Below are 20,709 nucleotides of genomic sequence, written 5' to 3'. Positions count from 1 at the left end.
TTTTTCAGCAGAAATGTATGCTTATGCACAAGTAGATCCTCATGTATTTTCATCTATCACAATCGAATGTTTAGAAACGTGGCACGCTAGCGCTACTGGTGTTACTTTGGTAAAATCACGGACAAGACACATTCATCTTATTAATTTTTAAACATAAAAATTGATATTATAAAGTGTTGTATATCATTTTAAAGCTTTTAAACTCTTCTTTCAGATTATTGCAATTTTGTATATGAACAGTCTCCGGGACAAGTTTGCAATTCCGCTGAGTGCAAAAGTTGTCACCTTAATTTTTGGAGTTAAGTCAAAATGAAGTTGATAACTTGGTTGGTATTGGTTCCCTGATATTTGTCCTAAAATTTTTTGGCTCTAGCACCACTGTTGAAAAAGTTATGCCCCTTTTTTCAACAATTTCCTCAGAGGAAAAGTAGTTTTCCTCAAGGGAAATCAAATTTCCCTAAGGGAAAAAGATTTTTCCTCAAGGGAAATTGTTTTTTCCTCAAGGGAAAAAGATTTCCCTTAGGGAAATTGCTGCATAAATATTTCCTTTGAGGAAATTATATTTCCTTTGAGGAAATTCTATTTCCTTAGAGGAAATTCTATTTCCTTTGAGGAAATTCTTTTTCCTTCGAGGAAATTTGTGGCTTCAAATTTTCCTTTGAGGAAAAACTTTTTCCTGTGAGGAAATTTGTAGCTTCAAATTTTCCTTGGAGGAAATACTTTTTCCTGTGAGGAAATTTTTGACAAACACTTTTCCTTGAGGGAAAATTCAAGACAACAAATTTCCTCTAAGGAAATCATTGTTCTTCAAATTTCCTCTAAGGAAATTTCTGAACATCAAATTTCCCTTAAGGAAATGATTTCCCCTATTTTTCCTCTATGGAAACTTCATAACAGTACAAACAGTATAAATATAATTTTTCATAGACTGAATTATTGATACAAAAGATAATTAAAACTTTAATACAAATTTTCATGGTGAGTATTAAACATACAAACATGACAAAAACAAAAGGCTGACTGTTAATAACATGTTTAAGACAATACAATAATAAGCAAAACACTGTGAATATCATACCATTTGTGATGTTATTAATATTGTGCTCACATTTGCATATAACTTGTCGTTTGTTTCAGCTGCTGTGTACAATTATTCGACCCCCTACATAACAGTTCAGTGCATAAATAATTCCATCAATAAGACATCATCTTTCAATTGGCTGAATAAATTTTTGCAACTTGTTCTTCAAACATCTTCTCTGTATATTTGATATGATGGAGCCATGTACATGAATGGATAAAGCAGGTGTTTATTTCGACAACAAACATGACAAAGATACTATTTTTTTCTTAATTTCTCCATAATCCATCAGTGAATATGTAGGTTGTTACATTTTACACAATTGTGTTCTTGCGCATCTTTGATAGTACATGTACTCCATTTTGTTTATAGCAATTTTGTAGAATTTTTTCTATTTCTTTTTCCAGAAAAACACACAGTGCAGTTCATTTCACATTAATTAATCTAATTAGCACATTATCATGATTATGTAGAGAAGTATTAACAATTAAGTTTCCTCTTCAGTATAGACCTGCAGGACCTGTTGATGATCATAAAAACCAAGAAATCTGACCTATTAATACACAAAATTAAAAAAAATATGTTATAAATGGAGAAAAAAACAGTAATATAAATAAGCTTATTTTATCATGTTTTAATAAAAAATTTGAGAAACTTTCATTTGATATTCTTACTTGTGAGTTCTCTTATTTCAGTGCTTTGTGTCCAAGATTTAATATTCGTTGTTTAGTGGCTTGCAGTGATATTCAAAGTTGAGCCACTTGCATTAGTTGTTATAGAATGTTCATATGTTGTATTATTTGAACCACTGTCCTATATATGGTAAGGTTGATTGTTATTGACTTTGAATATGTTGAACTTCACAAATAATACACGATGGTCTTGATGTATAGATTCTGCGTACTGATGTTGTTTATCATCTTAACAACGTGTGTTATAGTTCTTTCATTTGTCTTTGTACTATCATTAATATTACTTTTACTGTTGAATGGTTTTATGTGATATCCGTTTGACGTGGCTCTGTACTTATACATCTTGTCAATGTGTTTGTATTGTCTTTCATTTTTTGGTGGCGTGTTTTGTATATGCGACTTTTTGTATTTCTTTGGTTCTTATAACGTGACTCTGTACTTTAAAAGATCCCATCAGTATGATATTGTTCATTTTATGTCATTATGGTATATTTCTATTATGAATTACAAAATACATTGAACCATAAACGTCAAAATCATTTAATTGCGTAGTGGAATTATCTATTTGTGGATTCTTATAAATTCTATATAACTTTTGGACAACTTTCAATCTCTGTCTATTTCTGAAATTTATTCTTACATACTTTTAATTTTTTTGCCCTATATGCTAACATTGCCTATGTAAATTTTAAAATTGTTTGTATGCACATTGAACGACAAATCTATGTGACGTATAAAACTTTCCGACGTCAGACACACAAATCAATGAACATGATGAATGTGTTTGTAGATAGATGTGTTTGTGTTCTGTAAAATTGTTCCTTTTAAAATTGTTATACGATGATGACTGATGTACCCATATTTGTACTATTTTATTTATTGTGTCTGTTTAGTTAACGCAACAATGTAAATATAACGGAATTTGATGAGACTGTCATCAAAGTGAAAGGATTAGCGCTATAAAACCAGGTTTAATCCACCATTTTCTACATTTGAAATTGCCTGTACCAAGTCAGGAATATGACAGTTCTTGTCCATTCGTTTTTGATGCGTTTTGTTATTTGATTTTGCCATGTGATTATGGACTTTCCGAATTGATTTTCCTCTAAGTTCAGTATTTTTGTGATTTTACTTTTTCTTTTGGATTGTTTAAATCTTTTCATGTTGGGATCTTTATTGGCTGACCTATAAAGGAAGTGTTGTCTCATTATTGAAGGCCGGCCCATCATTGGCCTTTAATTTCTTGCATTCACTGCATTGAACTCTGGTGGATAAGTCACTCATTTACCATACCACATCTTCTTATTTTTATATATGTCATCATTTAAAGGCAATTATTTTTATTACTGTAATTCAGAAATTATCGAGAGGTTTTTAGTAATGCGAATAATGTGACTGGGTGAGTATCGCAAAAATAAGAACTCATATTTTGATAACAAAAACATATATATATATATATATATATATATATATATAGATCTTTATGCAGATTTTTTTTGTAATCACAATAAGTTGTCCATTTGTGAAAAATCACAATAATAAATGCAATCAACATATCAATAATTTCTGAATTTACATGATTGTGCAGTATATAGAAGTGGTCTTACCATTTAGGCCTTGTTGTATTCTGTTTTTCTTGTTTTGTCGCTCATTTCTATTTTAACTGTTTATATTTTTCTATATTTCTTGTCCTAAACATAAAAAGGATAAAAACTATTATTAAACATCAGTATGTGTTTTTCTTTAGGTTGCAGTCTTGTAATTGACTGCTCCATAGGCTTACATGCTAAACAGCTGATCTTTGAAAATAAAAAAATAAAAAATGCTACATAGGAAAACATTTTCATGTTCATATCATGTATGTACTAATGTGAAATTGTGATTTAATCGGGGAAAAAGTGGGTCATGCCACGAAGAATAAAAAGTTATGTAACCCTGAAGTCAAAACATTTTTTTTCTACTTTCTGTTTGCTGTTTTCACTAGGCCACACCACATCCAGTAAACATGAAATCCTTCCACTTTCCTGGATTGATATCTCCAAAAAGATGCAAGATTTTTTTTAAATCTATATACAGATAAATATGTTTCAATTCAGCATAAATCTATAATCAAACAGAAAAAATTGAGTCCCTAAAAAAAATCAGGAAAAAAATGGACTATTTTGTTTCCTAGAACAGTGAGGTAAAATTGGACTGGGGGGAGGGGGGCAGGGGTTGGAACCACCCCTTTTCTTTTGCCGAGCAATGCATTTCAATGGGAGCATATACAGTAGTTGGACCCCCCCCCCCTTTACTCTGGGTTGGGACCCCTCCCTGTTTAATAATGGCTGGATCCACCCCTGATCAACATTATAGAAAAATCTATAAGCTATAACTTGAAATAAGGATTATTTTATTTTTAAAGGGTCTATAATTAAGTTTGACAACTTCAGAAATACTAATATTTTACCTTTTTAAACTTTATCAAATTACTACTTTACCTAAAAAATTTGCCACATTTCATCCAATTTAATTTCATCCTCTTAATTACTTGGTATTTCATCCATAATATTTTTAATAAAAAAATAAATTTGGAAGTAGTATGATTTTAATTTGCAAGTTAAACACTATCCAAACTAGAGACCTAATAGAGTAGACATGGTAGATATACTCGACTAATTTTAATCAAACTTGGCGTGAACTAAGATTTAAGGGAATAGATGACAGTTTACCTACAATGACCTAGTTTCATGGCAATATATAGCATATATACATTAAAAACTATATGGTCATTCTTATGTTTAACTTTAAACAACTTCAACTACACGTATCAAGATTTGATCCTACATTATTTAAGTATTGCAAAAAATAGCTTTTTAAATGGCTCTAATTGTGTATGTCACATATATGTATATATGATGTATATTAATGTAAAGCAGCTGAAAACTTATTAGCCATCTCATATTTATTTCAGTTCTTCAACAGGCAAATTTATATGAGCCTATGCCTGAAAATAGAGATTTCTAATTAAGGGGAAAGCCCCCCCCCCCCTTTTCGTGTAAAATTTTTTGTTGACTATATAGGGTATCACTGAAGCATGACTGGAGCTAGTCCAAATAATTATGACGTCTTGAAAGGCTATTATAATTTTTTCTTTGACGCCTTACATCGATGTAAGGCGTCAAAGAAAAAAATTATAATAGCCTTTCAAGACGTCATAATTATTTGGACTAGACTGGAGCAAGCATCCACCCCCCCCCCCCCCACCCCCTTTTCCAAAAAGAAAATGAAAAGTTCTGGATCCCTCCCCGTCAATCTTACACTCAGAGTTGTCACACAAATTGAATGATACCATATGTTCATATGAATATGTTTTAGGTCGTGTAGGTGTAAGGAGGCAACCATTTGATTTGTAGAAAAAGGTGAATAATCTTGCCGTGTAAACTTGTGCTATAAATAAAAATTACCATCCATTAAAAATCCGTCAGCCCAATCTCATCCAGTCAAATAAATTATTGTCTGCTTTCGAAGTTATATGGAAGTACTTAGTAGTCCAGATAATTATGACGCATTGCAATGCATTTTTTCTAAGGAGCCGTGTTGACTTCCAATTGGGGGAATGGAACCAATAAATTGATCGGATCCGATATGATCTTCCCAGTAACGGAGCACCATAGATGTAATACCCAGGGTATTAATCGAGGTAAATGTTATTAGTGTCGGTGGTCTCACAAGTAAATCAGAGTGAATATTATATTGCATGCACATTAATTAGCAGAGAAGAGACAATTATCAACTTGTGTATTATTCATTTTCTCGCAGTTATTTACGGTAAATTAGCTATGTGTATATGTATCCCAAAACAGGTGCTCGGATCTAGTACTAGTATGTGACTTTTAAATAACAATTTCATATTCTGTGGCGGGTCGAAGGGGGTGGAATCCGGGGGCTGGACTCCCCTTTTGTGAGCAATCATTATAACCTACACAATATATGAAAAGGTATACACTTTTGAAATCTAAATTTTATGAATAGGGTGAGGCAGAGACATATATACACATATATGTATATATGTCTCTGGTGAGGTCAGAGAAACCCAGCGATAACGACAGCCCTTATTAAATGGAGACATGTAGTTGTTTAATCCCCTTTATCGTGGCTGGATCCGCCCCTGATTTTACATGTAAATCAAGTCCCGGTTTCTGTTGGCATAACGGTAATCACGTAGAGGGGTAATTAAAAGCACGAGGAATTATAAATATACAATTGAACAGGGGTCGAATGCATGGAGGAATGGGAATTAAAATTGTCACTTCACGATGATCGAAAAAAGTATCGTGCACGTTATTTTCATAATCTTGTCTGAAACACTCTGTATAATGAGCTTCAAGGCGAAAACAGGACATGTGAAATACTAATAACATACACGTTGTATGGACAAACCAGAGACATATATACACATGTGTATATATGTCTCTGGACAAACCCTTAAATCCCTCAACAAAAATAGTTAAATTCATGTCATATCAAATAAATTATAGCACGGAAAGGTAACTTTAATTTAATATCAAATCTAAATATTTGTTATATTTTTAAATAAATTTATAAATCTTAATTAGGCATGCGTGAGTTCCATTTCAAGAGACAAGGATTTCTATAAAATAAATTTAAATTATAAATACAGTTTTAATTTTTTCCCGGTATAGATAAAACATATATGTATATAACCTTTTTGGATAATTCGATTTGGTTGAATTATTTAACTTCATAATAATGATAAATCCTTTAGTTCTTAAATTTTTAATTAAAATGAATATTTCATTTCGATCTCACGATAAACTTTTTATAGCGTAGCGACATGGTCAGTCAGTCACCAGATTAGTCGCATGGCTGATTACCATCTTACAGGTGACCCAGTAATTTTCCATATGACATTAAAATTAGCGTGTACCCTTCGGGTGTGTATAACTTATTTTCTGGGGAACATCCTGTCCACGTGTAATACTTAGTATATATTGCAACAGATGACATTAAACAAATTCTCTTTGTAGCATCGGTGTCAATTTCATGTTCAACCACACAAAAAAAATCAAAACAGATATTATGATAAAATCATAAGAGAAAGATTAAAAAATATTAACAAATAAATTTGGCATTGAGTATAAACGGGGATTCGTGTTTTAAAGAGCTTATTTCCAGTGGACAACAACAAATGGAAGTTTTTAACGACCTTGACTAGCTATATATACAGTACTTGCACGGTCGGTCCAGTGGACATATTTCATACTAGATAACTTATAGTAATTCTTTTTATATATACGACAATTAAAAAAAAATGTTCGATCTGATACACGTACATATAATGTACAGAATTTTGAACAGCTTTAAATATATGGCCTTATTATTGGTAATATACTATATTAGTGTCACTGATTGCCTAACGTGTTACCAAATTAAAAAGAAAGAAATTGGCTCAAAACCGCATTTTTTATTAAAGATATTTTTTTTTCAATCCCAAAATAGAGAAGGGGCCGATATATACAGACTAAAGTCCAGATGAGAAGTTTGAGTTGCTTTTCTATATTAGCAAGGATTTATTATTAAATGCATCAATTTATTTGAACATGGGAACCAAATAACGAAACAAATAAACCGGATATTGGCCATACCTTTTTAGTAAGTGGACAAATAGGCAAGGATAATGTTTTTATCATTGTTCAAATATTTTAGAAAAAGTTCTTAACAAATTCACATTCATTACCTTTTTATCAGTTAAGGTAATTCTTTATTAGCCTAACGATGAAGCCATATATGTACCAGTGGCAGTGTGTAGAAATACCGCAAAGGACTACTTAGTGCACTAAGAAGAAAGTTTTTGAACTAAGGACATTAAAACGATGTTTAAGGACCACACAAAACATGGATATAAGAAGATATAAGTATATTACTCATAATTATAAAGTTTGATATCAATAGATATTGTAATTTTGAAGTTAAATGCCTTTTCTTATCAGCGCGTGCCATTCGACACGTGAACAACGGCATATTGCAAATTCACAATTATCATGTCCAATCAACCTTATCGAATAAACAATTGTCTTTGATCGTTACTAATTGATTAGTTAATGGTAGTTGTTGAATAAACCTAACGGTTTAGCGTGGTATAATTTCAAGATGATGAAAGAAAAATTAAAAATTGAATTTTGTGTTTACTTTGCCTTTGTTTTATTTTGTTTGAAGGAAATTGCTAAATAAACTTCATTTTTTTTTTTTTTTTTTTTAAGAAGCCAATTCTGAAATACAAATTGAGAAAAAAAATGCTTCTGAGATTTCATTTCCTATTAACACAAGAGTGTACATACTATTATTATACCTTGAAAGATATTTGAGAGTAAAAAATGTGGCGTCCGTGGGTTTCTTCAAAACCCGATTACAGTACAGAACTATTATAGAAAGACTTCAAGAGGTAAATACTATTTTATGAAATAACATACCGTTTTTTTATTTTTCAAAAAGAGAATCATCATAACTGTGTACTATGACAGATACCTTTATTACTGATGCCAATGCCTTTTTATTACAATTTATCTTTATTTCAACATTTGAAGATGAAGACCATTTTCTTTTATAATGTAATAGCCATAGCGGTTTGAGAAACCAATATATTCACAATGTTGTAGAAGTTATATAGTACAGCAAGATTCTAATCCTTCTAACTATACAAATCCTTGAGTACAGTAATAGGACAAATTTATGGAATTGTGGAGTGGACAAGATAACATGGATAAATTAGAATATTTCAAAATTTATATATGAAATTCATATCGCCGATAATCATATAACTCCACAGCCCGTTCTGTCATTATAATAAGAGACGATAAAGAACTGTGGTGATATATGATTTTAAGATTTGGAAATAAATTAAATTGGTGTCACAAATGATATTTGAAATAATAAATAAAATATATATGGGTCGTTTTCAAAAAATGTCGAATTTTCAGTACACCCATGCTAACTTTTTTATTTCTAATGGAAATTTCAGTTGTAATGGTTTAAATGAAAGCTTGTCGGATTTGTGATTCAGAACATTAATAATAAACACACCTTGCATCTATTTTGATAAGATTAAACTGCATTTAAGACCCATTTTGGGGGTATTTGTCTGCGTACAGTGTCAGAAAAACACATTTCAAATGATTTTTTTGCGATTTTCTGATCGCCTTGATATCTACAAAAGGGACTTTTTAAGAACGTTAAATATTACTCTAACGAAAATTCGTAGCTTCTATATCATTGTATGTAACATATTATCTACAAACTAAATTGAATCTGCGTACAGGAGGTTCATGTCTTTCCTGTTACCGCTACTTAAATCAGCCGTGAAATTATTCTCCCTATGAATATTGAATCAGTCAGTGTTGATTTCAAAAGTGCAAAGTAATCTTTACATTTAAAACGCCTCGTTTCTTGAACGACAGTGTAGAGAAAAGAAATTTCAAGACATTTAGTGAAAAAAATAGAGCGTACTTTTTTTTATGTCTATGCTGTTACCATCAATTTTGATTAAATACACCAACAGTATATTTGTAAAAAGTGCAATAACGTGTTGGAAACCAAATTCACAATAGAAAAACATAATCACTTCACCAAAGGGAGTAGTTATTTCACAACAGCAATCAAAAACGAAGAAATTTGTCTATCCTGTTATGTCTATCCTGTTACTATGGTTGCTATGGTTACAGTAACAGCATAGACAATTGTAGACAAAAACGTCGTTAATTTTTTTATCTTAACATATAGGTGCAAAACGAATGAAATATTTCGTTGTTTGAAGTCATCTTTAGGTTATAACGTCTTAATCTTCCACATTCAAGCATTCGCAGGTGCAATACTGATATCGGTAACAGGATAGACAAAAAGGTAACAGGATAGACTTTTATATAGTAATATATCAGAAACGTACGTTCCTGTTACCAATGAAATATAGAGAAAAGTAAACTAACTTATGAGGGATTTACTTGATGTTGGGTTTATTTGAAAGGGTGAAAAAATGCCAAACAATATAAATTGCTATCTTAGACTTGCATTACTGGTGGTAATGTTTACAACCTTTGAAAACCAATTTTTAGAGGCATTTTTCAGTACAACCTGGAAAATTGGCAAATAATCTATTATATTACAGAATGAATATATATAGAAGTTTATTCTCTTGAAAACCATCTAATTGTCTACGTAAAACAAGCTTAACATTTTATCTAAACCTTTTCTTAATAACCCAAAATTTCTTTTGAAAATGGTAACAGGATAGACAAAATAATGTACCACCGATCAAAAAATGTTTCAACATATTCTTGTATGACATCATTAAGATTGCATCTTTTAATATGTTGTTCTTAAAGTACTGTTTGTTATGATTTGCTTATGTAGAGGGTTGTTTGAATAAGTAACTTTTAATAATTTTTTCAATTTCAAAATTCGACATTTTTTGAAAATGACCCATATAATGTTCATATGCATAATAAAATTGAGAATGGAAATGGGGAATGTGCCAAAGAGACAACAACCCGACCATAGAAAAAAACAACAGCAGAAGGTCAACAACAGGTCTTCAATGTAGCGAGAAATTCCCGCATCCGGAGGAGTCCTTCGGCTGGCCCCTAAACAAATATATACTAGTTCAGTGATAATGAACGCCATACTAATTTCCAAATTGTCCGAGTCTGATGTCAGAAGATGTAACCAAAGAAAAAAAAATAATGGTTATTTTACTTCGCTTATTTATAGCATTTGAATACCTTCGTTTTCGTATTTTCAGCATCAAATAAAAAGTATAATAGAATCCTATCCGCAAAAGTTAAATAAAGTAGATGTAAGAAATAAATAGGTCATATGTACTTTAAGAAATAATTCAATTGAGAAAACTAACGGCCCAATTCATAAGGTTTATAATTCATTTAATAGTTACATTATGTTTACTTTGTCAGAATAAGGAGATGTATGATTGCAAATGAGACCACAAATTGAAAACGAAGTGCATATGATCATGTAAGCAAGTATAGGCATGCAACAATGCGGCTTTCAACAATGAGAAATACCCATACCGTATAGTAAACTTTATACATAAAAGCCTCCTACATGAGCAGAAAACGACAGTATAGAGAGTGATGCATTGCTAAAAAGAGAGATAATTAATAATTGTTTAAGAATACAGACATGAAACACACCTGGGTGTTGAAACAGTAACGGATTGCGATGTACCCAAATTGGTGACAAATGCTAGAAGCTTACAGCTTACATGCGGACAACTGCAGTTCTCCTCTGCACTTATGTAGAAAGGAACTAAACGGAATAAAATGAATTAAAACTTAAGATAACCAAATGTAGCTGCATTCGCTCCTTTTCATTCTCTAGAATGATTTGTAAACAACATATGATTAAGTAATAGAAGAAAAGAACCAATTGGATGATACTGACGAATTAGGGTTTAACGCTCAGTGACACTGAAATATCGTGCATATAAGAACGACAATACGTTATATGTACCCTGTGTTGTATTAGAAAGACACTTTCAGGCGGATTTTAAAACGTGCTACTTTGAACAGACATAAAAATTAAGGTCTGATTGAAAACGTTAATAATAAATACATGTATATTCCAGCGGTCAATCCATATCACGATATATTGAAGTGACACACCCTTCAATAAAATGCAAAGAAGTCGAACTAAAAATTCTCTTACTAAAAGGATACTGTTGCACCGTATTGTCATTTTTTTTACTCAAAAAGATTTCATTCTTAACTTTTTCAATGGGAAATATAAAGGTAGCAAAACTATTGTCGTGGCTAAATAACGCTTAACTGACACAATTTTAATTGTCCAACCCATTAACAGACTTTATTCCCATAATTTTCACTAAATCGTGGTATTATTCACGTTATATAATAATTATGAAATATTTACTGATGTCAATTTATTTTTTAGAACCAAAGTACTATTTCGTGTTCTTTAAATGATATCTAAATTGTTTTTATCGCCTTTTATTGAAAAAATTGCTATGCGCATAACATGCCAAGAAATTGCCTATGTTGAAATTCTGCAAACACCCCATAGAGCAAATTACATGGATGATTAATATTGACCATTTGGTATATGGCCGTGTTCTAAGCGACACGTACGTAAATGAAGGCCATAAATTAATTTCGTAAAGGAAATCAAATCTTTAGTTACTAATGACTGCCGTAAGAGATCGACCGGAATTTTTAGCGAGGATTTCTTGGCATGGAGTAACAGATAGAAAACTCAGGGTTAGAATTCATAGAACAGATAAGGGGCAGTAGCAAATATTTCAGGTATATTTTGAACACCGAGAGAATTTACCGGCGGCCTTTGCCAAAAAAACTCTTTCTTTTTCTTATTTGTGCCTTCGGACTTTATGTTTTGAATTGTAGTTTCACTTTCCATATTCGGTATTTATTCAAATGTAAGCTCGACGTGGTAAAAATCACGTGACGCAGGAAAATAGTATCTTGGAGTTGGGCTATTTCTTTCTTTTCGAGCGGGGACTCCAAGCAAACAAAATGCATGTGTATAATGGCACTGTAGATTTTCGTATTAAATAAAGAAAGTTGCCGGTCCGGTACATGAATAGATTTGTTATAAAGCAAGGTTTTAATTTTAATTAGATTCGAAAGCCTATGTCGAGGGTTTAAAATAGAGAGCACAAATAAAAGGGGGGAGGTGTCCACAGGGAATATTTGTATCTTATGAACTCTATATTTGAAAGGTTTTTTTTTTATTTATTTAATTAAAAAAGAGAAAAACCAATGCAAGACAAATTGTGAATGGTCTTTCTTCCTTTCTCGCGGCATATCTACTTCATACTTGCGCGGCGCCTTTTAGTTATTCTGAAAACTTCACAGACTGAAATGTTTTTACAGGTGAAAAATGTTCTATGATAGATATCATTTTGTCAGACACTTTTCTTTTTTTGATTTGGTTCTCATAATATGCCAAATATCTGCATATTTAAAAGAGTTTAATATTAAATTGTGCGTTTTACTCATAACAGACGTATAACCACTGGCAACCCGACTGATTAACAGACCAACCGCCCATATATAGCCGCATACTCAAATATAGATTAACCGACCAATCTCTCGGTTAGCCGAGTGTCGGCCGTGATATACATGTTTAATCAGTTTACAAGTGGATTATAAACGGGTCAAGGTTGAGCGAACATGAATTTCAATCGATTACACAGGTGACACTCAATTGATTGAGGCGCGTCACGCAGTGGCGTAGCTTGCATGTATGCTCATGCAGATGCTCAAGCATCCACATCATTTTGACAAATTTTTTTTTTTTTTTAATAATTATATAATGCAAGATTTGTCAGCATATACACATTATGGTATCCGAATGTATATGAGAATATGAGAATAGCTTCCAATCATTTCTGATGCCGTATGCATGGTTTTTCCTTCATGTGAACAAGATGGATAAAAAAATCTGAAAAATCATATCCTCATATCGTTTTCTGTGGCACGAAAGACGACGACTCTATTTGTAATGAAGTGTTTTTATTCCAGGACTCACGAATACCCTTTTCCATCTAGGTACAAATATTAATGTTGTTTTCAATAAAAGATCAGAGATCCAATGTCCCCCGCATCCAAGATACATTTTATGTACAAGAGGGCAAAAACTAAACTAAGCACTTTTTCTTTTTTTTTAATTTATATCTCGAGAGAAAAAGCTTCCAAACAAATACAATGAGATTTGCATTTATAATTTATATTTCCAAGGGGCATATATTGGTTAAAAATATTTCAGATCAGGATTTATATTCGCATGTGTGAAAGACACTGCTGCATGATGATACAAGTTTCACAAAAATCTGGCAAGAATTGTACAAATGACAGCGCTAACAAGACTGGACGGACGGACGCCAGGTATTTTCATTTCCTCTCGCAGCAATGAGTTAAGACAAGTTATCAAAAACCCCATTGCGAGGCTCAAATTCCAGGAAAGGAGGGGGGGGGGGGGGGGGTCACTTCGGTTCCTATATTCCGAAGTTCCATAGACAGAAGTGCCGCTGTAATGGGTTTGTTTTTGAGATGTCAAATATAAGATTTGGTGTGAAACTTTTACATTAAATATTTATGAATTTTATGAAGGTAGACAAGTTCATAAATTCTGTTGGAAATATAATGTATACTGGTGTGTATTTTGAAACTAAACGAAAATCTAACCAGTGTCGGATTCTAGGGGAATACACTGACATGACTGACATGCATACAGGAAAAATTTAATTTTTTGCATTAAAAAGTCCCAAAAATTTATCGCCTCGCTCAGCTCGTCGAAAATTCGCATCCACATCGTTTCTACCCTGGCTACGCCACTGGCGTGTCGTTAAAACATTAAATAACTTTCTAATTACTAAAGATATGATTATAAAATTTGAATTTATGAAATTTTTCAAAGTATAATTCTATATGCCATGTCCTTTGTGACCGTTGTATCATTCCATCATTCTGGCGGATTTTTTGGTAAGCGTGACACATGAAAGTCAAAGTATTGTGCCGTGAAAACGGGAAATGAAGTTTAGCGGGACACGGGAAATTACAAAAATATCAGAATTGCTTACTTAAATAGTGTAAGCGGGATGCGGGAATCTAAGTAACTAAGCGGGATCCGTGAACAGAACCCCCAATGAGACCCCCATTAGTTGTGGCTTATTTTGGTCTTTTAAGTTAGTTTCTTTCCCCTACATTACTTGATCGTTTTTGTAAAACAACAGCACTCGAGGTCTGATAGTATTTTACCAAGAAATGGACAAAATATCCAAAAAGAAGGCTTAGAAAATTTTAATATTGGTATGCACACATATACTAACCTGTCAGCACAGACAATTATATTTTTGTTAACGCGCCAAACTCGTTTCTTCCACAGTGCGACACTCTTTACAATATTGATGGTGGTGAAAACCTAGTCCAAATAATTATGACGTCTTGCAAGGCTATTTTATTTCTGGGACGCTTTCCTCCGACGAAGCCGAAATGTGAAACCAAATCAACAAGAAGTCTAACATTTATTATAGAACTGAAAATAAAATTGAAAATGGGGAATGTGTCAAAGAGTTAAAACCTGATCAAAGAGCAGATAACGTCCAAAGGTCACCAATGGGTCGTCAATGCAACGAGAAAATCGCACAACCTGAGGCTGTGGTGGATCCAGCCATTTAATGGAGGGGTTCCTAACCCAGGACAAATGGGGGGGTTCCAACTACATGTCCCCATTCAAATGCATTGATCGTCCAAAAAAAAAGGGGGGGTTCCCACCCTCGGACCCCCCCTGGATCCGTGCCTGTGAGGCATGCTTTAGCTTGCCATTAAACAAAAATGTATACTAGTTGAGTGATAATGGAAGTGATACTATTACTAAACTCCTCAATGTAAAAAAAAGAAACTAAAATAAAAATCATACAAAGGTCACAAAGGCCATAACTTCTGGCCCCTGACTTGGGAAAAGTGCAAAATGCAGTGGGGTTAAAAGCCTTTACTGTAAATTCCTGAAATTACAATTATATAAATCATCTCGCATCTTTCTGAAAATTGGTCATATTAATAAATGCATGCTTTTTTTTCAGAAAATTTCAATATATATATAGGCTTTTAAAAGTCAATCTTGTGCATGATTATCACGATTATACTCGCACAATTAACACATGTGGTTCTCAAATCTAAGAGATGTCTATGCTATTTATGACAACATTTTAATTTAATCAAGTATTTACAAAATATATTTTTTTACATATAAGGCCGTTAGTTTTCTCGTTTGAATTGTTTTACATTGTCTTATCAGGGCCTATTATAGCTGACTATGCGGTATGGGCTTTGCTCATTGTTGAAGGCGGTACAGTGACCTATATTTGTTAATGTCTGTGTCATTTTGGTCTTTTGTGGATAGTTGTCTCATTGGCAATCATACCACATCTTCTTTTTTTATATTTGAGCAATTTTCATTTAACTTGGTGAATTATTTTTGTATAACATAATAATGATAATTTTCCTTTCAATTTTAAAAAATTCTGATTTATGTCATTGTACTATTGGGATTTGGATAGTCTCAAGAATGCTTTCACCAATTTTTATGAAACTTTGGTGAATTGTTTTTAAATCTTGACATGAACTCCCTTTTCATTTTCAGGCGGCGGCTACGGCGGCGGCGTTAGCTAACTTTTTAAAAGCTTTATAATTTAGAAGGTGGAAGACCTGGATGCTTCATACTTTGTATATAGATGCCTCATGTTACGAAGTTTCCGTCAGTCACATGTCAAATGTCCTTGACCTCATTTTCATGGTTCAGTGACCACTTGAAAAAAAAGTTCAAATTTTTTGTAATGTTGAATTCTCTCTTATTATAAGTAATAGGATAATTATATTTGGTATGTGCATACCTTGCAAGGTCCTCATGCCCATCAGACAGTTTTCACTTGACCTTGACCTCATTTCATGGATCAGTGAACAAGGTTAAGTTTTGGTGGTCAAGTCCATATTTCAGATACTATAAGCAATAGGTCTAGTATATTCGGTGTATGGAAGGACTGTAAGGTGTACATGTCAAACTGGCAGGTGTCATCTGACCTTGACCTCATTTTCATGGTTCAGTGGTTATAGTTAAGTTTTTGTGTTTTGGTCTTTTTGTCTCATACTTTATGCAATAGATCTACTATATTTGTTGTATGGAATGATTGTAAGGTGTACATGTCTAGCGGGCAAATGTCATCTGACCTTGACCTCATTTTCATGATTGAGTGGTCAAAGTTAAGTTTTTGAGTTTTGGTCTTTTTATTTAATACTATATGCCATAGGTCAACTATATTTGGTGTATGGAAATATTTTATGATCTATATGTCAGTCGCGCAGGTTTTATTTGACCTCAACCTCATTTTCACGGTTCATTGCTCAGTGTTAAGTTTTTGTGTTTTGGTCTATTTTTCTTAAACTATAAGTAATAGGTCAACTATATTTGTTGTATGGAAGCATTGTAAGCTGTACATGTCTGCCTGGCATGGTTCATCTGACCTTGACCTCATTTTCATGGTTCATTGGTCTTTGTTTAGTTATCTTGGTTAATGTTAAGTTTATGTGACAGTTTTTAATAAGGCTTTATACTTAGGACTATCAACATAACATCAATGATTAGTAAAGAAGGCGAGACATTTCAGCGTGTGCACTCTTGTTTGATTTGGAGGGGGGTCTTATTTGATCATTAAAATTCATTTATAGCATAAAGACCAACTAAGACCAACTAAAAGGGCAACAAGCTTATCAAGCACTCATGGTACAGATTTTTATTAAACACACATTAATATACATCATGTACATTAAACAGCAAAAAAAACATTGATGCAAGATGTCATTCAATACTAACTTTTACTCTTTTATGTATAGGACAAAAACTATAGAAGAATTAAGAATTATAAACAGCAGAAATGATAGGCAATTTAAAATTTGCACAAGCCAACTAAACCTAAATGGTAAGGCCACTTATTTTTAAAAAAGTTATTGAACTTGAAATACAGTTATCATGATTACTATAATAATTAAAAGATGTGGTATATTAAATATGAAAACTATTGATCATGGCTAAAAGAAAGCAATTGCAGGCCTGTGACGACCTTCAATAATGAGAAAATCCGTACCCTATAGTCAAAGTAGGCAGCTATAAAAGACCCTCAGATGAAAAATTGAAACAATCAAAACTGTAAAACTAAATGCCTAGTTTATAACAAAATAAATTACAAAAAAAAAATATGAAAAGTATGAAACAACAACAACCACTAAATTTTAGTGTCAGACTAAACTGACAAAAACTGCAGGCTCTAAACTTTGGACAGGCACAATAGGAATATGGCAAGGTTATATTAAATATAAGATGTGGCATGATTGCCATTAAGACAACCCTCCACCAGACAACCAATGATTTAAATTTCCTGAAAACACAGACTGGACTACTGTAAACCAACTAAATTTTCGCGAATACTTTATTTTGCATTTTATACTTTCTAGTCTACATCACAGCTATTTTTTTTTGTGGTTTTCAATTTTACTTAATGTATTTTAATAAATGAACAAGGAAAGATACATATATGAAAAACAGTCCCGACAATTTATATGCATGTTATATTTTTAAATGCGAAAATAAATTGCTTGTGAAAATAAATCGCTCACGAAAATTAGTTGGTTTACAGTAAGCAAGAAATTTATACATTTCCCTTAATTGAAAAGACACAAAGTTAAGTACTCACAGTAACTGACAGGTTAAGTTAAAAATCCATAAAAACTAATGCATGTAATAAAAAACAGGTTTATGAGCACTCAACCCTACCCTTACTTTAGAACGTGGTTTAACAGCTCAACATATATATATAATATAAAGAACAAACTGCCTCAACTTGAAAGATTGATAAATGCACAAAATCAACTAATATAAGAACTATAGACAAAAGCATTCACAAGTAAGATAGGAAATATATTTAAAATGTTAATAAACATGACAAAATAAACTTTTATTGCTCTTTCTCTCTCCATTTATAACATTTTATTTTTTTATTTTTTGTATTTATAGGTGATCAGACATCTTGGTTTTCATGATCAATAGGTCATTACTGAAGAGGAAACTTAAAGTTGAAATGTATCTACATAGTGCGCAATTGGATTAATTTGAACTGGAATGTGTGCTTTCCTGCAAAAAAGAAATAGGAAATTTCATCATAATCACATGATAATGGCCATAAACAAAATGGAGTTCTATCCTAGATACACAAAAACACTATTGTATAAAAGCAACAACATATTATATATATTAGTCGAAAGAAAGGAGAAATGCAGAAAAAAATCTATTTTGTTGTTAAAAAAAGGAATACCAGTTTTATCCACACATTTACATCACTCCCTCATACATTGTTTCATATCAAATATATATATGGAAGAAGATCATTGAAGAACAATTTGCAAAAATGTTTAGTGAATGGAATAATGTATTCACTGAATTCTTACGTAGTGGATTGAATAACTGTACACAAGCTGAAACAGAAGAAAATTTTAATTTAAAATAACAGGAAAAGACGTGTTTATTTTATTATTTAATCTGCAAATATAAACAAATTCTTTAGAACACCATAAATGGTATGACATTCAAATTGGTTGCTTATTAATGTATTGGATTGAAACAATTACAAAGAAAACAGAATCCTTTGCTACAAATTTTTTTTATCAATCAAAGTTAAAGTTATATAAAAAGTATGAACAATACCTGTCATACCTAGACCTAAACAGTCAGACTGTATGAATTTTCAATGTCATTAAAATGTTGAGTCAAACATTTATTAAAGTTTTAAATATCATTTGTATCAATTATTCAGTCTTGTAAAATTATATTCACACTGTTTGTATACATGGTATAGTGAAGAAATGTTTAACTAGTAAAAATAAGGGAAAACATTTCCTTAAGGGAAATTTGATGTTCAGAAATTTCCTTAGAGGAAATTTGAAGAACAATGATTTCCTTAGAGGAAATTTGTTGTCTTGAATTTTCCCTTAAGGAAAAGTGTTTGTCAAAAATTTCCTCACAGGAAAAAGTATTTCCTCCAAGGAAAATTTGAAGCTACAAATTTCCTCACAGGAAAAAGTTTTTCCTCAAAGGAAAATTTGAAGCCGCAAATTTCCTCAAAGGAAAAAGAATTTCCTCAAAGGAAATAGAATTTCCTCTAAGGAAATAGAATTTCCTCTAAGGAAATAGAATTTCCTCAAAGGAAATATTTATGCAGCAATTTCCCTAAGGGAAATCTTTTTCCCTTGAGGAAAAAACAATTTCCCTTGAGGAAAAATCTTTTTCCCTTAGGGAAATTTGATTTCCCTTGAGGAAAACTAATTTTCCTCTGAGGAAATTGTTGAAAAAAGGGGCATAACTTTTTCAACAGTGGTGCTAGAGCCAAAATTTTTTAGGACAAATATCAGGTAACCAATACCAACCAAGTTATCAACTTCATTTTGACTTAAATCCAAAAATTAAGGTGACAACTTTTGCACTCAGCGGAATTGCAAACTTGTCCCGGAGACTGTTTATGTAACAGACCATTTTCATTAATTAATTATATATAAAACTCAATAAAACTTTTATTTTGCAATATGACTTCCTTGTCCCGCGTTACACTTTTAGTTTTGTGAAATTCTGAAAACCGTAAAAAACATATAAATTTTATTACCAAACGATATAAAAGTTTGTCTAGAACAAGCAATTCATAATTGGGTGATGACGTAATGTAGATTTTTTTTCTCTCGAAAAGACTGAAATATATATATAAAAAAAAAAAAAAAAAAAGGGATCAAGATGATACAAATTACAAAATGTACGTGTCCCATGCACGAAAGGTTGTCGAAATTTCTGTTAAATTGTCCCAAAAAAGGGAATTCCGGAGCAATCCCTATGTCGAAAGTAAATAATTCTTATACTAGTATTTTGTACAAAGATCACACTTTCGCCTCATGTAATAATCAGGAATTTTTAAAATAAATTCTTATTATTCGAGTTGAATAGCAATGTCCGACATTTTGTCCCCTTCAAACCAAATTAAACGTAGGGTTACGTTTTCTGTTTTTTCATGATGTTTATTTAATACAGTGCCATTCGCTACATAAAAAAAATTATAATGGATAAAAGTACAAAAAATTATAATAGATAAAAGTACAAAAAATTATCTCTATTTTGATATTAAATTCCCATAAATAAAATCTAATATACAAGATATCAGATAAAACTAAAATGTCCGATACAATGTCCCCACATACGATTTTGACTTTATTTAATAAAATATACTTTTAACGTTCCGTCTAATTGTCATTGTTGCGGTTTTCACAGACGATTTGGAATACGGCTATTTTATTTTGTTGC

General features: G+C 31.9%; 2 long non-coding RNA genes across 2 annotated transcripts; one reads left to right on the top strand and one right to left on the bottom strand.

Annotated features, from left to right (window-relative positions):
* Positions 1-948: 948 nt before the first annotated feature.
* LOC139486046 (uncharacterized) lies at positions 949-6,145 on the bottom strand. The gene is made up of 3 exons (XR_011655462.1): positions 5,220-6,145; positions 3,381-3,464; positions 949-1,634 (listed from the first exon to the last, which is right to left on the bottom strand). It is a non-coding gene; the product is annotated as an uncharacterized lncRNA (long non-coding RNA).
* Positions 6,146-14,190: 8,045 nt separating this feature from the next.
* On the top strand, positions 14,191-19,162 carry LOC139486051 (uncharacterized). Its single transcript, XR_011655464.1, has 3 exons — positions 14,191-14,627; positions 17,208-17,293; positions 18,385-19,162. It is a non-coding gene; the product is annotated as an uncharacterized lncRNA (long non-coding RNA).
* Positions 19,163-20,709: the final 1,547 nt, after the last annotated feature.

Source organism: Mytilus edulis, chromosome 8, assembly GCF_963676685.1.
Source record: "Mytilus edulis chromosome 8, xbMytEdul2.2, whole genome shotgun sequence".
Taxonomy (NCBI): Eukaryota; Metazoa; Mollusca; class Bivalvia; order Mytilida; family Mytilidae; genus Mytilus; species Mytilus edulis.
This window is presented reverse-complemented; position numbering and strand designations above follow the sequence as displayed.